The 18372-nt window shown below is 44.7% G+C and overlaps 1 protein-coding gene and 1 non-coding gene across 4 annotated transcripts in view; one reads left to right on the top strand and one right to left on the bottom strand.

The window, feature by feature from the left end:
• SHISAL1 (shisa like 1) overlaps positions 1-1399 on the bottom strand; it is a 139362-nt gene extending 137963 nt beyond the window's left edge. For all 3 annotated transcript variants that reach the window (XM_071551560.1, XM_071551555.1, XM_071551557.1), the window contains exon 1: positions 1370-1399. The gene's annotated coding sequence lies outside the window, so the exon portion shown is untranslated. The remainder of the gene's footprint in view (positions 1-1369) is intronic.
• Positions 1400-18000: 16601 nt separating this feature from the next.
• TRNAQ-CUG (transfer RNA glutamine (anticodon CUG)) lies at positions 18001-18073 on the top strand. Its single transcript has one exon. It is a non-coding gene; the product is annotated as a tRNA-Gln (tRNA).
• Positions 18074-18372: the final 299 nt, after the last annotated feature.

The raw sequence follows: 18372 nt of genomic DNA on the forward strand, positions 1-18372 counted from the left end.
TGTTATTTTTGGATCAAAGCTCTCCAATTCATTCCTCACGAGTCATAGTTAGAGAATCATTGATGCTTTCCCACCTCAGACACCCCTTTCTTTCACGTTCTGTCAGACTGTTTTAGTTGCCAGTATCTCAAGGGGATAAGGATGGCAGGAGCTGTGCAAGATCCACCTGGATGTGGATCAGACTTTTCCTTGAACAATTACATGATACCTAAATTACTCTATCCATTACTGACTATCAGAACCACAATCCACCAGTTCTCAGGGCACAGAGGGAGATCATTTTTAAATACTTCTCTCCTAAACAGAAGTTTGGGAAGAATGTCCTTCATTTGTTGATTTTTTCAAAATTGCAACAGCAATTCTTACACATTCCCACATAGTTCCCACCAATGTTCTGTGTCAGTCACTAGAATATCCACAACATGTTCTTTCCTTACTGATTTCATTACTTCTCCTAACTTAAACAGAAGCAAGACCCTGCCTTTGCTACTTGCCAAGTTTGTTGACTATCCTGATCTTAAAGGCTGTGAATCATTCTGGATAAATTAAGTCCCAAGTCCTCCTTCCTAAAGGAAACTCTTCAGGCTTCCTGAGCTTCCATGGGCTTCACTTGCTGTGCAGTAGATGGCACAGATATCTTAGAACATAATTTAATTACCATAAAGGTAACTTCACACAAATGAGAAATTCAGGCTTGAATTTAGGCTTTTGTCTTCCCAGATCAAAAGAGATTGTAAAGATGCTAATTAAGCATACAGGCTCATGAAACAAAAACTACAATTATATATCCAGCCATGACTATTTTATCACGTGATCCTTGGAAAACACCACACCATTCTCCACTTAAAAGGAGGGTATAGTGAGAGCCTCTGTGAAGTCTCCTCCCTCCTCTGTGAAGACAGTTTTTCCCCCCAGAAATATACAAGTCATTCTTCTCTTGATGTGTCAGAAGAGGGTTAGTTGTGTCTGTAAATGAAGTGAAATCTCTGCCTTATCCCATACACATGTCACGTCTCCACTCACTTCCAGCAGGGCGTCAATACCAAAAGTTTAACTCTATACTTAATTTACACTTCTTGTTGCTGCACATCCAAGTTTCTGGCCTGACAACACCTTGATAGGGCAAGATATTGTTTCAGAGACTCAATCTCACAGCAATCAAACTCCCAAACAGAAGTTCTTCACCACTTATTTTTGTAATTATAAAGCCTACCAACAGCTATCCTAGCAGTTCCCTACATTTCCAGTTTAGAAATTAATTTCTCCTTGTCTTATCACACACATTCTATTTAGCCAATATTTCCTTTCTGTCAGGCCCCTATGGCAATAGATCTTACACTGCTACCAACCAAACATAAAATATTAATACCTTATTATAGATTTAGTTGAGTCAGACGTGTTTTCTGCTTCCTTTCATTGAAGGGATTGGTGGGAAAGGGTGTTTTGTTCTTTCGATACCAATATCCACAGGGTATAAAGCAACACAGACATCCTCTGCTTGCCCTGCTAACAATAATTACAGTTAGTCACTCCTGCACTTAATGTTCAGAGATTAGGTATTCATCTGGAAAGGGCCTTGAACTGGGAAGGTTTGAGGGATTCTTTTTCCCTACACAGTGCAGTATTTGGGCTTTCCCAGCTTTCAAGGCTCTTTACTGGCTCAGGGAACTAAGTGGTACAAGCAGCACAAAGCAGACCTCGAGCTGGAGCACTCAGGGCTGTGCCAGGACCCCCAGTCCCTGTTCTCACAGGGGTTCTGGTGGGGACAAAGGTGCCATCAGGAGGTAATTGCAGGGTGAGGGTACAGCACTCACACACAGCAGGGATCCTTTCAATTCGGGCTGCCAAAACCACACAGACAAGAGACGTGGAGCTTTCTCTCCCCTGCAAGGCCTTTCTTAGAGCTTTTCCTTGGAGCAGGGGGAGTACAGCACAGCCAAGTAAATTTTTCCTTCCTACTGCTGCTGAGCATTGAGGCAATTTTAGCTGCTGCATTCAGAAATCTAAGACTTAGCCATCCTCTTTCCCATTTTCACCTTGTTAGACAAATTCTAGGGCGAGGGAAAAAAATTCCCAATTTTCCAGATTCCTCTTTGTTTGAGGTAGGAGTAGGAGCTACATTCCTTCCAGGGTAGTTCTGAGCCTGCAGCAGCAAGGAAAGCAGCTCCTCAGTAAGAGCACAGGCAGAACCAAACACAGGCTAATGAAAGGAATGCATGTAGCTAAACAACTCGTGACACAACCTTTCTGGTTTCTACTGATTGCCTAAAACCTGAATATTGCAATCTCTGCCTGCAAATCCTCCTCCTGTAAGCCTGGAGACAGAAATGAAATGTGCTGGCCTGAAACACAGCACTGGCAGGAGGCAGAACACAAATACCCTCTGACTTCCACAGCTGGAACTCAGCAGTGCAAGGCTCTTAAAGCTTTTTTCTTTGCAGTGGAAAGGGCTGTTCGTGCAGGGCAATTGCTTGTAGCCAGAACAGAGTCAGAGTGAGCTCCCAGACACAGCTGAGGCTTTGCTGGAGAAGGGGAGAGGGCAACTGTTTGATGGGAAGGAAGTCTGAGTGGCTCTTGTGTTTGTTTTCCCTTTTGACCCAAAGGGCAGGCACTTGTTAACAACCCTCCAGACTGATGTAACAAGATAACAAGTGTTAGGATGCCTCGGAGCTTGTGTTGATGCTGTGGGAGACAATCAGTGCTCAGTGAGCAGATCTGTGATAAAGGAAGACAACAAACAGAAACAACTCCGGTACATAAGTGATGTGTAGCCATTGCTATCTTACCGCAGCATATATATATATTTATATATATACACACACAAACGAAGCTGAAGAAAGGCTCCCCCTATGACAATTCAGGCCTACAGCAAAGAGACATATGGAGAGAAGGAGTGTTACATTAGAAGCTGCTTTTTTAACCAGACAAATACACCAGCTGCTTCTGAACTGTTCACAGGTTTCAAGTGCTGCAAATAAGTCTCGAGATGTAGCTCTTAAAGGGAGTGTGAGCAGGTGGTCAAAGTTCAGGAAAAACTGCGTTTGATCCTTCAGCTTTTATCATCTGCTTACTTCCACATATGGGAGTACCAGAATATGCACAGTATTATAAATAATTGAAAGTGAAACATGTCTGTAATTCTTCTGTATCTGGAGTCAGAGTTCCCTGAATTAGGTTTGAATTAGTCAAAGGGGAAAACATTAACCCTTTATACAATTTAGAGGAGTACCGCTGTGTAGAGACTTTTTAGAAGCAGAGTTCTGCAGAGGCAGAAATCTCTCCATGACAGATGGAGCCATTATCACCTAATGTGCCTCTGCAAGGCACTTGGACATGGCACAGGGATATAAGCAAAATGGGGAATAAGCACAAGGAAATACAAACCCTGTTAGTACAGACAAACTAAGGCCATGGACAAGCTAATTTTGGCCACCAATGGATTTACTAACAGTAGATACATGACTTTCTGTATGTACTACTGAGTGAGAATGAAAGTTCCTTGTTGTCATTGCAGTAAACAAAGACAAAACTCTCCATAATGTCAGAAGTGGCAGGAAACTAAACAGCTTAGCAGGACACACAGCTCAAGAGCAGAGGAGGCAAACAAACAAGTAATATTAACCTAAAATAGTCCAAAAGAAATAGCGACTGACAGGAGCTGAGGGGCTCTGCTCAGGGACGGAATCCAGAAAAAAACAAGTTGCCATTTCTTCACTGCAATGAGATAGACATCCCAGACCTTGAAACCAAGAGCCAATTCCAGTAACCCAGGGATGGAATGACTGGTGGGGGTTGGAATTGGATGATGTTCCAGGTCCCTTCCAGCCCAACCCATTCTATTTTTGCTTTGTGGGTGAACACAGGGGGACAGTTTCAGTGTTGATTAAATACCAAGGTGCAGATGAGCACGTTGTCAGGGTCTTCTCAGAGACTCAGGCAGCGAGATAGGACTTGCAGGCATATTATGGCACACAGTGGCTGACTGGGAAGACAAGGCCATCTCCTGCCCCCAGAACAGGCACAGAGGGAGCGCACCCGTGCCTCAATATCGGCCTGGACATGGTTCACATATTCCAAACTATGCTGTTAATGAGGTGGATAAAATAGAATCACAGACTATTCTGAGTTGAAGGGACCCACAAGGATCATCGAGTCCAGCTCTTAAATCAATGGTCCACACAGGGGATTGAACCCATGACCTTGGCGTTATTACAACCATGTTTTAACCAGCTGAGCTCATCTCAGCATCATCTGCTTTTGTTCCTGCTTTGGGACAGTTACCTTTAGTCGGACAACTAGTGATGGTAAAATCTGCCCCCACTGCTCCTGCCATCCCTCAGTCCTGCCTGTCACCCCCTCTGTGCCAGCAGCATGACAGAGATACAGGCGTCCCCTCCCTATGCAGCTTCCCCTGCTGCTCACAAACATCCATCCCTGCTCCCTGCAGAGCACATTATCCTGCCTGGAGCTGCACACACAAACTCAGACACCTCACTACAATCCAGCAGGAACACAAAAACCACAAACCACATCTTCCCAAGGGCTGCATTCAGTTCAGGAGATGAAACCTTGTGATCTGCACATCAGAGGGCTCCCTCAGGTGGGGATCACTGCACTGCTGTCCTTCCTCTTGGACTCTCAATAATTTGCCTCCACTGCTTCAGATCCCTCTCACCTTCTCACAAATACCTGCTGTAGTGTCAGATGTTACAGGGAAAGGAAGTCACAGCAAATTTACCTGCACACCAGCTGTGAACTCCAGCAGTACAACAGCTGTGCCTGCACAGGGAGCAGGAATTCTCTTTAAGGGCTGGAGAACAGCATTTTACCTTTAAAGGGTGCACCTGCTCTTATTAACAGTCAAGAGAAACAGGATTAGGCAGAAATTCCCTTTTGTCACCTTAAGGTAAAGCCTGTGAGTATAATGATGCAGTTAGGAAGCATTATGATTACTCCAACACACAAGACCCATTGCAAATACAATTCTGTAGTAGACATCCTGAAAATTGCATAGGAATTAAACCCTATTTATAAGTCACTTTGAGTCTTGTATATTAAAACTGAAAAAAATGGAGACAATCCAATTGTTGGTGAGAGTGGGAAATTATTCCCCATAAGCTGGAGATCCAAGGCCCAGATGGTTCTCTCGATTCATGTGAAACTGGAGGCTGTTTTTAATTCAAGGAAGTGCTTTCAGTGGCAGTGCTTGCTGCAGTTATTCCCACTCCAGGCATCCCAGTTGTACCCCTTGGCATGACACAAACCTGCCTGAGCTTGAGCAGTCACACCGTGAACAGGGTCAAGGAACTGATCCAGAAAAACAAACAGGCAAATGTCAAAACATTATTGTTGATATCAGCTTTGTCAAGAGCAATCTCTGAACACCCTCCAGTTTAGGGGAAACCAGGCTGTTAACTGTGATAATCAAACCTACCAATACAGACAACTCAAAATCCCAATATTTTATATCTTCAAATACCCTCTTACACTGAAATAAGGTTGGAGTTAAATTCTAAGCCTGGTCCAGACTGATGGGAAACATCCTCTGATTTCAGAGCTCAAAGTTCAGCCTCACATCTACTGGGACCATTTGGGGTACATGAGAAACAGATCCACACAAATTCTCCTCTTCAGCTTTCAGGAAAACTCAGAAGCATCCAGAACCTCAGAGGGATAAAAAACAGAACAGAAAATTTTGAAATAATTCAGTTAATGAATCATAAATTCTCCCAAGTGCACTGATGTAGTTTTCTCCAGGCTCTTGCCTTCCCAAAAGGCTATTTGGGCACAATTGTCACAATCACACAAAGTTCCCATTTAGACAGAACAGAGACAGTTTGCCTGAAAATGCTTTAATTTCTAATCAGAAGGCGGTAACTTCAGAAAAATATTTATATTACCAGAGGATGACTTATTAAAAACATCCTTGTCACTTGCCATAATCAAACTTCCTTGGACACTACACATTAAGAAATCTTAATGAATTTTCTACTACAGTAGCTTGTAGGGACAAGTAACACTTTTCTAAATTAAAATTGAGTTTCTGGGGCTTTTTGCAGTTTGAATATGCATTGCAAAGCTGTTGGGTAAACAGGATTTTGAAAGGTTGGGACACGCTGTGCACTCTCAGCTGAAACAAATTGCCCCAGACATGGAGATCCCTTGCCATCTAGCCAGGAGTCAAATCGACCTTGCCTTCCATATTTTGGTTTAATTCATGCTTCCCAGCAGCAAATAATTTAACATGAGGTCAAGAAAAGTTGACTTCACAGAAGTTTAAGCCACTGAAACAAAGGCTTGCTAAAAGAGCACACAGTCAAAGAAAACTTGAAGTAGAGAAACCCCAACTAACCAATAAGCTGCTTCACTGCTTGTAGCTCCAGCAGGGGATGGATGTTTGTGATGAGCAGGGAAAGCTTCACAGAGAGGAGACACCTCATCTCTGTCACTGCTGATACAAAGGGTGTGACAGCAGGACCCAGGGGTGGCAGGAGCAGTGGGTGCAGACCTCTAGATATGCCCCCAGGGTGCCCAGCACTTCGCCCCTGGCTCCATGGAGGTGCTTCAGAGCATCCAGACTAGACCCAAAGATCCCTCCTGTGCACCCTGAGCCACCTCATACACCGAATGTTAAAATGTTAATAGGAGACACAACAGGCTTCTCTAATCAAGTTAGAGCAGAGGTTTCTAAAATGCCTCAATAATCAAAGGTTCATCTGCCCCCAGAACATGGCAGTGACCAGCTACAAGTTGGCATCACTATCAGGAAGAAGCTGTACAGTTTTGAGATGCTTCCCATCCTAAAAAGCTGAGCTCAGGAGGCTCTCACTCTCTTCCTTTGCAATAGAAAAGGTGTTTATATATTTTCTTGTCTCCTCACCAACCACAAGCCCCAGGGACACTGCAGAGCCACTGGAACTGGTGCAGCTGTCCCAGGACAGTCCCACCCAGCAGATGTGCTGGTGAGGAGGTTGTCCCCCCAGCCATGCAGGTGTAACCTCACTCAGGGAGAGGTTACAACTTCATCTGAGTTCACAGCTGCTGTGCCCTTACTAAGCACCATATTTGCACAGTTACTGTTCTAAAAGTGCATCTCTCCCATCCCCTGAGTTTACAAAAGGACTGACACCTGCTCAGCATCTAAAAGAAAATGCAAATATCAGACCTTATATTTCCTTAGAGCAACCCTCAATGGGTAAAGATAATAAATTTTCAGAGTTTTCTGTTTACCAGCATAATTAAATCAATATTCAAGGTGCTTCTTACTGCTCTGAATTTAAGACTTTGTTGGTCCCTTTATTCAACACAAACAACCCTGTTATAAGGAGCTCCCACTTCCAAAACCCCAAAGGCACAGTGAGAAGAGACCATACAGGCAGTTGCCAATTCCTGCTCTAAAACAAGTTCTGTGCAGTATCACACACAAGCTGGATGCTTAGTAAAACTGAAGCTAAGTTGCATATCCTAACATTATGTTATATTGCCATGTGGAGGGTGAAGAACTGACATTTAAAGGCTGCAGATTCCATTGACAGTTGCCAGGCACTCCCTCTGTGTTCACTTTTATGGAAGCTCAACTGCATGCACTTGAAAATCACCAAGATGCCTGATCCACCACTCAGGTACTGCAAATAAAGGACACTAAATATACCAGGGGGAAGGAGGGATGGAGAGGAGACAGAAGAGCCAACACCGTTCTTCTTTGCAGCTGATGTTTATGTGCATTGTATTCCAGTGACCAGACTCCTGCACTGACATTTTAGTGCCTGTAAATGCTCTGCTTGTGCCAGTGCAAAGGGTACTGTTTCAGCTGTGAAATCCACTCAACAGCTGAGAACCTTCCCAGATGAAAAACTGCTTACCAGGCTGCTTTCAGTGTCTAAGGACATGGGAGGTTAACCAAATGCATCAAGAAGTCACACCTGCTCCTGACTTGCCCCACAGCCCAAAGAACTCATGCCAGGTATATCCAGAGATGGAATACAATTGAATGTTCCCCCCAACCTATTTCTTACAATTCTGAAAGGGACAGATCCTAATTCTGGTAGTGTTTATAACCCAAAGATGGCTAGGAACAGCCCGTGGCATCTCCCCCAGAACACTTCAAGTGTTCCATGCCCCAAGGCCCCATCCCTGCACAGGGCTGACACAGGTTGGAACCACATTGCCAATCCTCAGCTGAGAAATCACAGCACTAAAAGGCGATGCAAAAGCCTGCTGTGTGTCACTGAGGCAGCAGCCATGTCCCTCAGCATTTATTTCCCAGCCAGGTTAAGCAGCTCCCCCTTTGCTAGAGGGCAAGGAGAAGCCTGGGCACATTGCTGGCACAGGTAGCGCTGGGTACTGTACCTTGGGAGTTCTCTGAACAGCTGAAGATCAAGTCTTCATTTCCCAACAACCTGCAGCTGGTTTAGTGAGCCAGAAAATTGGGCTAGGAATTGATTGGATTAGTGTCACCTGAATACTTCAGGCTTAGATGTTTCAGAGAATAGCAGGTGAGGGGATGTACGTGGACTTATACTTGGTCTTAGTTTTGAGACATTCTGAGTCTAGGAACTTTATTCAGGCTCCTAGCTTTTTGAATGGAATATTTTGTCTTCCATGTTAAGGAAAGCTCCAGATTTAATGTGGCTTCTTTGTGACACAGCAGGTACTATTTTTTTTAGGGGATCCCCAAGACTGAGCACAGCGGATGTCTGGTGGTTAACAGACAAAGCAACCATCCAGAATTTTCCCCTTCATTGAATTAACAGGGTAGAGTTAATTTATGGCACAGGATTTGGATGATTAAATTATTTCATGACAAGCTCACCCAAGGACTTGGCAGATATTAATTTGTCTTCACAAATCCTCTGCAAAAGCAATTTTAACCACAGTGTTTGTACAGAAAGCCAAGGAACAGATAAATTTAGAAGGCCAGTCTGTGACAGTCAGTGCCTCCAGCCACCTCAAAGAAGTAGAACTTGCATCAGACTCCTACAACAAGAAATCAAATCTCAGCCCTGTCCAACTTCACATCCTATCCATGTTTCCAGTAACCTCCTGCAGATCTCCTTTAAACACACTTGTTCTTCTGCTCCAGCTCCTTCTTGAGGCTTCTTTCTTGCCCAGCCCTAGCTTTGACCTGCCCTGCTTTATTGCACAGTCCCTGACCTTCCCCATTGCCTTTCCAGCCTGCTGTGGACTCCCTCCCACCTGCACAGCAGTTCCCCATTGTACAGCCCCAGTTTGGCCAGTCCCAGCAGCCTCTGCCTGCCTTTGCTGAGGAGGAGCCAGACACAAGCTCAGCCTCAGCTCTCTCTGGCTCTGCTGTGTGTTTCCTGCCCCAAAGCACAGCTCCTGCCCTGGCAGCCCAGGACTGGGGTGAGGAGAGTCACTCATCTACACAGACACACCATGTACTAACCGAGTTGCAGCTTGTGCTGCTTCTTGGAGCCAACAGGAGGAGAACATGGCAAGAGAAAGTCATCCTTTGTAACTGAAGAGCTTGTCTAAAGGTGGTCTGCTCCTCATATCCTCATTCTCATATCAGTCATGCAGTTGCACTGATAAAGAGACTGAGGATTGACAAACCCCACAGCACACACCTGTCCATGTACCAGATGGAGCTTCACTTATCAGCCACTTTGAGTTACCAAACAACTACCGGAGCAGCAAAACCTCAGAGTACCTGTAAGGCTTCACATTGCAGTCACACACTGGGCTGACCTTTGCAGGCTTCAGGACACAGCACCAGGGATTTCTCCACAGGGGAAGCAAGGCAAGGCAGCTCCCAAGGGCAGCCCAGCACAGGCTGGACCCTCCCTGAGGGGCATAGCACCACAGGGGCTGAGAACAGTACCCAGGGCTGGAAGGGTCCCCCAACAGCCCCAGGCACTGCCAGGGCATGAGCCATGTGTGGAGAGCCCAGTCAGGAGCTGAGCAGAAACAAGGCTGGAGGTAAGTCCAGATGGAGAGAGAGCAAAGACACAAAATCCAGGTGAAGAGATAGCCAAGTCCAGATGAAGAGAGAGCAAAGGCACAAAGTCCAGAAGGAGAGACACTGCTGAAGCTCCAGCAGAGCTGGGGCTCCAAGATTGCTCCCGTGTGTGAGGGCAGAGGTGCCACAGGTGTGGCTGCTCAGGGCAATTAACAGGGAAGTGCTCACACCTGTGGGAGCTGCAGGGCCCCGGGAGCAGCACTGGCGTGTCTCTGCTGTCCTGTATCAGACCTCAGCGTACTGCACTGCAAGGGATAAGGAATCAGTGATAACTTTACTCTTTCTGACCTCCATGGCTGATTTCTCCTCTGAAAATTATATTGAGCAAGGGAAGCTGGAATCTCTGGGGGTGACTTTCTTTGGGTTCTGCCCTCTGTATGTTGGCATTAAAAAAGCCTTGACTGTCCCTTGCCTCCCAGACTTACAAAGCAGAGCAGAGCAGTTCTTTGGGAGAGGGACAAACTGCTGTTCCTGTGCAGGAGAGTCAGCACACAGCCTGCAAGGCTAATGACCCATATGCTTCACTAGCATCAGGCCAAAATCCAATATTTATATTTTTACGAGCTTACTAAACTGATCTAGATGGAATCAGAGTGGCAGGAAATGATCTGGAATTTAAATGGCTGATGTTCCTGGGAAATTGCATCAACATTTGAAGCCATTTTTTGAGAAATACTAATTAAATTGCCATCTCTTTTCCTGGGGAGGGATATAATTTCCCTCATTTTCTCCAAGTACATTTCCAAAGTTTACACTGACCTTTTTTCTCCTTTGTTAGGAAATCTGTTACCCCACAATCAGCAACTGCAAACTGGTGGTTTGGCTGCTACTCCTGCTTAAGTGCATCCTGGATTGGTTACTGAGCTACAGAAGGAACTTTGATCAATAATTCTTGGCAGATAGAAAGAAAAACAAACCCGCCAAATTCATTTCTAACTTCCCTGTTCTCCTTAGTTATATCTGATCTAGTGCAGTGGAACTACCTGGCAACAGTAATACCTTGCTTTCATACAGTGCCTTTGTCTTTTAAAGCCAAAGCATTAAAAAACCAACAAAATATATAAAAAGCCAAATTAAACTATTTCATCAAGGTGACGGTGTGTATCACTGGCAAGGTGAGAAAAAGGATTTTTGAGTCCCAGAGCATCACTCATGTCAGAGTAGAGAGGGAAATCATCAGTTCAAAAAGAAATCTCACTTACCCAGTGCTGAATTAACTTAAAGGGGAACTCACAACACTTTCTCATGTACATTTGGTAAATCTCCCTGACTTTACAATACTAGATATTTTCATTCCCTTTTAACTTTGTCCCCTCTATTAATATGTGAGTAGTCTCAAAGACAACAATAATGGTGGAAAGTAAAGCTCCTTAGGGTCACCAAGCTCATCAGAGTCCTTAGGCACAAGCACAGTGCTTAAGTAATATTTTGCCAAGCAGGCAAAATGCAGAATTTCTTTTAGATTTGCTTTTCATTACCTGGATTAATACCTCAACCTCTCTGCCACCCCCTTGGGAAATTTTGTCATGTATTTCAGGCTTATTGGAAAGCCTTTGTCTGGAACTGTTTGGTTTAGGAACTACTACAAGGAATATAATGAAATATGGTTTAGGAGCTACTACGAGTAATATAAAAAATAGACTTTAAAAGTGTCTAACACAGTTTAGGAGCTACTACTTCCTGATCGTGTGCAAGCCTTGGCTGCAGGTTAAGACTGAACCTATGCCATGGCTCTCACTGCACTGGAGTAATCCCCTGATCATTTTTCTTTTCCTTCTCTGTTTCATTTTCTCTTTAGCTTACCTGTTATTCAGGGCAGAGAGAGTTTCTCCTTCCTGGCAGAGCCCCTAAGCCAGCAGGACCTTGGGCTCCCTCTGGGGTACTGGGCCTCACACCACAGTGTTCCAACAGAACAATTCCACATTTCATTTTTTCCATCCATGGAAGTTGAATGATTTATTGTGTCATAGTCCTGCAACACTATTCACAACATCAGTTCCACTGCCAGTCCTTCTTATAAAGCGCTGTTTGGTTTTTTTCAAGCTTGCTTACTCTTGCAAAGTGTTGCCAGTGCCAATAAATGACAGGTTGCTGTAAGTAAATAGGACTGTTCTTGTGGGGGCCTCCTGCAAGTACACACCGAATATTGAATTGCACACCTCTGACCCCTGGCAGTGCTTCACAATGCCTGACACACATTTACAGAAGAGGCTCTTGTAGACAATTAACTGGAGCTGGGCAGGATTTCCAGCTTACCTGACCACTCAAAAAGGTCCCAGATTAAGCCTAGTATTGAACACAGGGTTGGAAGGTGCTCTCAGGACTTCACTCTGTTTGGTTTTCTATTAGGTTTGTAACTCCATGGCAGGTTTGGAGGACAAATATATCTTTTAAGGACACAATGACACCTGAATAGGTGTGTTTACTTCATAGGCATACCTGCATTTGTAAAGCTGGACTTTTCTCAGGTCCCCTCTTGGAAGCAGCATCTGGTTTGGGAGAAGAAACCAGAATAAACATGTTCTGCCTCTATTTTAGTGTTGCATTTCATACCAGCTCAGCCCACAGTTTATCAAATCAAGGAGAATTACCAGGGCTGATTTCCTTCTGCCATCAATGCCCACAGCAGTGAACACCAGCAGACACTGCTCACAGCAGGGGCTTTAATCCTTGTGTGCACCTGTGCAAACCACAGTAAAATCCAGCTCCCTGTGCAGGATAGGAGGGCAGAATCCCAGTCCCCTGTTAATAGCTGGGGGCCAGCTTAGCCACAGTGAGAGGCTACGAGAACTAACTCTGCAGATTGAGCAGCTTAGTCTGAGTTACCCCAAAGTAATCTTAATTTGCATTTAAAACCAGCACTACCAGGAATAAAATAAGTAGTTTAAACCCAACCTTTTGGTTCCCCCTACCTGTTCAGTCTTACCCTCAACATTCTCTTTCACCCCATAAAAATAGTAATGGAGGTGACTAAAAAAAACCTGAGTGCCCAGGATGAAAAAGAAAAGTGAAAATGAAGGAATAAATAAATCAATAAAAATAAGAAGCCAAAAGTGGGAAGAGAGCTGTATAGTGTCAGTCTGAAGAACTGCCAGGAACAACAGCAATGAGATTCTCAGTAGCTGAGGACACAGGCAGGAAGGAGTAACAAAATACTTATTTTTAGTCACATCGGCTCATTGCTTATGTAAGTGATCTTATCCCAAACAAGAAAGGTGCTTTGAAGTGGGAATTGCACATAAAAGAGATTGGAAAGATTGGCAGAATAATAGCACACCTAGTTACTGTTTTCCTTTTTGTCTTTGCTAATTGGTGAACTGCACTGGGCTGCAGCTAATTTGGGTTACACAGGACCAGCATTGATCTTACAGCATCAATCCTTTACATTTTCTGTAACTGCAGCTGGAACCAAGTTGAAGTGTCAAGACACTCAGTATAATACAACATCCCAGAAATGGGGAAAGTGGTGCATCCCTGAAGACAGCCCATAATGGGGAAAGTGCCACAGTTTGGGATGAGTTTGGCCCTCATTTGTACCAATAGTGTCAGAACTTTTCGTACACTGAGAGTCTGAAGCCCTGCAATTAAACCATGTGAATGTCATGAAAACAGAGAAGGTTCTCATTCTTAACTGAAATTTATCTGTGCTTCTTTCTTAAGTAAAATCCTATCAGTTTTCTATGTTGGTACTTAATCACCCATTACTTTCCTTGGATAGCTGGAGATCTGAACAGGGCAAAAATGCCTGGGGACCTTATTTTGGACTTGGTCACAGAGAGAGCTCTGCTTGTGAATGCACTGAACAGTTTGCAACCCAGACATCCCAGTGGGAGGCAGCCCCATGAACACAGCTGTTTCCTTGGGAAAAATCAGCAGGAGCTGCTGGAAGTAGTAGGAATTGAAGAGGCCGGGGGGAAAGTGTGCTCTGGCAGCGTAGAAAAGGATCTTTAATACTTGGTATAATGATATCTAAGTTCCTTTAAAACAGACATGCATGCACACACAGAGACACTTTCCACCTCTGTGGAGCCTCCACAGGAATCTTTTTGTGTAATTATGCCTGAACACACAGTTTAACATGTATTCAATGGTGTTTAATACCTTGTGCAACACAGTAGAGGAGTATTAGGCAAGAAATGACTCAGGTAGATGCAGTAGCAGCTGTTAAACTGTCATTGAACTCAGTATTCCTCAACTGGAAATGTACACAGAGGGAAGGATCCTTTTGTACAAAATATACATAATAATTTGTTGTATTTTTTAGATTTGAGGGGAGAGAATCAAAACTCTGCAAGACCTGTGTGTCTTGTTTTCTGTGATATTGGAAGCTTTGACTTTGGCTGTATCCTTTGACCTCCAGCAAATTGTTTCTCTGGGCCATAGACCCCTATTTTTGACTAAGAGTTAAAACCCTTCTATGAGGGCAGTTGGCTGAAGTTTGAACACTTTGAAGACAAGTTTCCCTCTGACATGGTAGGGATTATTTTAAAAACCTTCAGTTTGGGAGTCAGTCATTTAACAACAGATACCATGGGATAGCAGCAATTGTTTGTCATATCTTCCCTTCTCAAAATAGAAGTTAGAGAAATTGCACAGATTTCTTAGACTTTGCTTTTGCAAAGCTGATCTCCCAAAGCAGCAACAGTTTCTAACAGTAGAATAAAACTCAGAGATAAAGTCCAACTCCACAAGAAAAAACACTGTGAGGGGAGGAGGAGGGAGAGAGCACTGCAGTGCTCTATATGGAGATCATACATTCACCTACCTCGGATTTTCTGGCTTTTTATGGAGCTCTCTGGGCAAGGAAGTTGCTTCATGTTTTTTCAGAGAGATGATTTTCCTGATTATTAATTCTCTTACCTTGCTCATATGGCTCTTTTCTCCTTCAAGGTAGGATCATCATTATGGTTCTTTAAGTACTAATAATATTCTTGGCCTGAGATGAAACCTGCTGTCCTATACAACTAGGAATTTGAATAGATAGGTTACATAAATCATGTACAAAGTGTAATGAAATGCCTGCCCTGGGGGATGCCAGGGTAAAGAGGTAAAGTGACCTTAGCCAGAGTCAACACCAGAATTTACATTTACAGCACTGCAAGTGTTGTATGCCAAAAAGTATATAAAATACTACCTGTTCTTTTTTTTTTGTCTTGAAACCAGTGACCCTGTGCTAAAATACAAGATGAAAACTGGAGGTCCAAGCATTTTTAAAGAATTGTAGTACCTGATATCAGCCAGACTGCTGCATAATTCATGATCACTGCTTTTCATAAGGTGACCCCTGTAGGAAGCTTCTCACTTTTGCAGGAAGTTCTGGTCTGACAATTGAGGAACACAGAAAGGACCTGAGGCAAAAGAGGCAAAACAAGGCACGTGAATCAAGGCTGTGCTTCCTACTGTCCCAGCAGAGCAGTTTGCTCAGCAAACCAGCACAGAGGGGAGATGAGGAACATCTCTAGGAAAGCCACACAGAGCTCCTCTGTGAGCATGGATGGAGCACAGCAGGTTTCCTTCTCTGACTCTGCTGCCCTGGGAATGTGGGGTGTGCTGGGCAGCAGTTCTGTGTGCAAGCAGAGGGAAGCAGAGCAGACAGCACACACAGGGGAGGGAAACAGCACCCAGCTGCCTTACAGGGCTTTCCTTTGCCAACAGACCCCACTCAAACAGAGAACGACCAACCTAAAGGCTCTCAGACCTTACTGGACGAACTGATGACCAGAAGGAGACTGCTGGTGACAAGTGGATGTCCACATCTGCTCACACCCCTGAGGGAAATGCTCCTTTGGGTGACACTTCACCTGAGGGGTGTTTAGTGATTCCATTTTCCTGTGTGAAACAGGAGATGGGATATTCCCCCTCGGTGCTCAGCCTGTGCTTTCCTCTGTCTCTGCCTTCCCTGCACCTCTCTGCTGGGTCCTCATAGTTTGGATTTTGTCCTGTACGTGCTTGGGAGGTTTCCTGGAATGTACCATGTCTTATCACGTGTCCTATCTCAAGGCAAGCACATTCATTTCAAATGAGGCATGATTTAAGTAACCCACCCAGCAGCTTTGCTCCAAAGTAATCAGGAGAAGGGAAAGCAGCTGACAGAGTGGAAACCGCAGTATGTTCCCTGAGATGAGGAGATGGGGAACAGATGTCAGTGCTGAAAGGAGAGGTTAACCTGACATAAATAGCCAAGGGGAAGCAGTGGGGAGTCCAATCAGGGCTGAATCAATGCTCTGATCTGCACAGCCTGACAGAGCTCTCTGCTATTTATGGCTCCATTTCTCCTTCACTCTCTGGGATTGCAGGTGGTGATTGTGGGAGGAATTGTCAGAGCTTTTTCCCCCGTTTGTCACTGTCCAGCTCGGGAAACCTGTCAGAGATTGACACTGAATAAGGAAATGTAGGTGATGAGCTGGGATTTGAACATAATCACAACAGCTGCACAACTCAGGTTTTGCATTGCTTTCACATGGATACTCCCCATTAACTCCTATAAAGGGCAAGAGACACTTACACCCATTTCAGAGAAACTTTTCAGCCAGAAACTTTATGCTTCCAACTACTGTCACTTCCTTGTGCCATAAGACAAAAGCTGTGATTTCAATACCATGTAAAAATAAGCAGACTTAACACAGGCAGAGCAGCTTCTCTCTGTAGGTAAGTACTTGTGCTGTAAAATCCCATATACATATTCACAATAGAAACCAAATAGAGCTAAAAACCAAAAACATTTTATGAGACCATCTGTCTGCTGAAGGGAGCAGACAAGGACTGGCCTGAGGCTATAAATCAGTAAAGCAAAGCACAAAAGACAAATTTTACCAAGAGGTAAAGAGCCTTTTGGCATAAATAGTTTGGGTTTTTTTTGCCATATAGAGCCAGAGAACAAGTTCTTTGGAGACACTGAATTCAAACCCCATCCTGAAGGCCCCTTTTTCCCTCTCTTCCTAGCAGGCATCTACATGTTGCTTTCCAGTTCAGCATCTCTGACCCACAGGTAAAACTGCTGGGACTCATTCATGATTTCCAAGTGTGCCAATGCTTTTCCCAAACACAAAGACATGGGCTGTGCATACACCTGTCAGGAAGGAGAACCCACACAGGAGTGTCACTGTGTCATCCCTTGCTGAAAAACCCCTTTACAGAATGAGAAACATGTAACTAATCACTAATAACTCAAACATGTCTGCATCCTTAGCAGGAATACATGTTTTGAAGGGTAAGCACTTGGGAGTGCTCCAGTGAACAGCAGTGAGCAGCAAAGGTAAAAACTACAGGGCAACAAACTGAACATGTTTTCAGGTGTCAGAATTGTTTTAGTTTTAAAACCACACAGGTAAGTATAAGCCTTCAAATATCAGTGGGAGCCTGGGAGAGAGACAGTGAGCATGTGCATGTGTGTGTGTGCTCACATGGGGGCAGGATGGAGATCAGGAAAGCTCTCAGATGTCTTAAGCAGAAACAGAAGCTGGATTTGGTGTGCAGGACCTGAATAGGGCTCCTGGGTTTTGTCTGTCCCCATAGCTTTTAGACTTGTAACTGCTCACAGCAAAAAGCAGTTTCATTCCCTAACCACTGACCTGCAGCATCCTCCCCTTAATTCTGTTTGTCTGAAAATACAACCATGGGTAGCTGTGAGGCATAAATTAGTGTATTTGCATGTCATCAAAGACCAAGACACACACAGGAGAATGCTGATCTGTGTGTACTGGTCAGAGGCAGCTGCTGTTCTGGTGGCTGGGCTGGCACTGGCACCAGCAAGGACTGGGCATGGGTCTGTGAGAGGCAGGTGAAGAACACCAGGCTCAAAAAGGCAGGTCAGACCAGCACAGAAAATAAGAGCAAACTTTTTCTGGGAGCCAGAAGGCAAAGAAAGACTCTAGTTTCTCTTTCTATGATAAATGCAGCTTGTGCTATTGCAGAGCTTTTGCCTGCAGTGTCACTGCACAGTGCAGTCAGCACTGGGGAAGCTGTTCCAGGCTCAGGAGAGACATTCCTTATTGATTACACCTTATTGCTCCATGAGGGGCAGTCCCATGGTGTAATGGGTAGCACTCTGGACTCTGAATCCCAAGGTCCTGAGTTCGAGTCTCAGTGGGACCATCCCCTGGCAGTTCAATGCGTCCCTGCCATCTGATCCCGTCAGATCTCGGATGCTCAGCAGGGTCAGCCCCGGTTAGTACCGGGGGCTGTGACAGTCCCGAGGACTTCACTGTCACTGTCCAAGCTCGCTCGGCCGTGGCAGATGGACCTCAGAACTGAAATGGTGGGGCCAGTCCTGTGCATGCTGTGCCTCACCTAAAAAGTCCACTGGGCAGGCTCGAAGGGCACACCCACGTGGGGAGAGCCCTTCCCAAATCTTCGTTGGTGAGGTCTGGCCATACAGACATTGCTCCGTGCTT

Source organism: Pithys albifrons, chromosome 3 (assembly GCF_047495875.1).
Source record: "Pithys albifrons albifrons isolate INPA30051 chromosome 3, PitAlb_v1, whole genome shotgun sequence".
Taxonomy (NCBI): domain Eukaryota; kingdom Metazoa; phylum Chordata; class Aves; order Passeriformes; family Thamnophilidae; genus Pithys; species Pithys albifrons.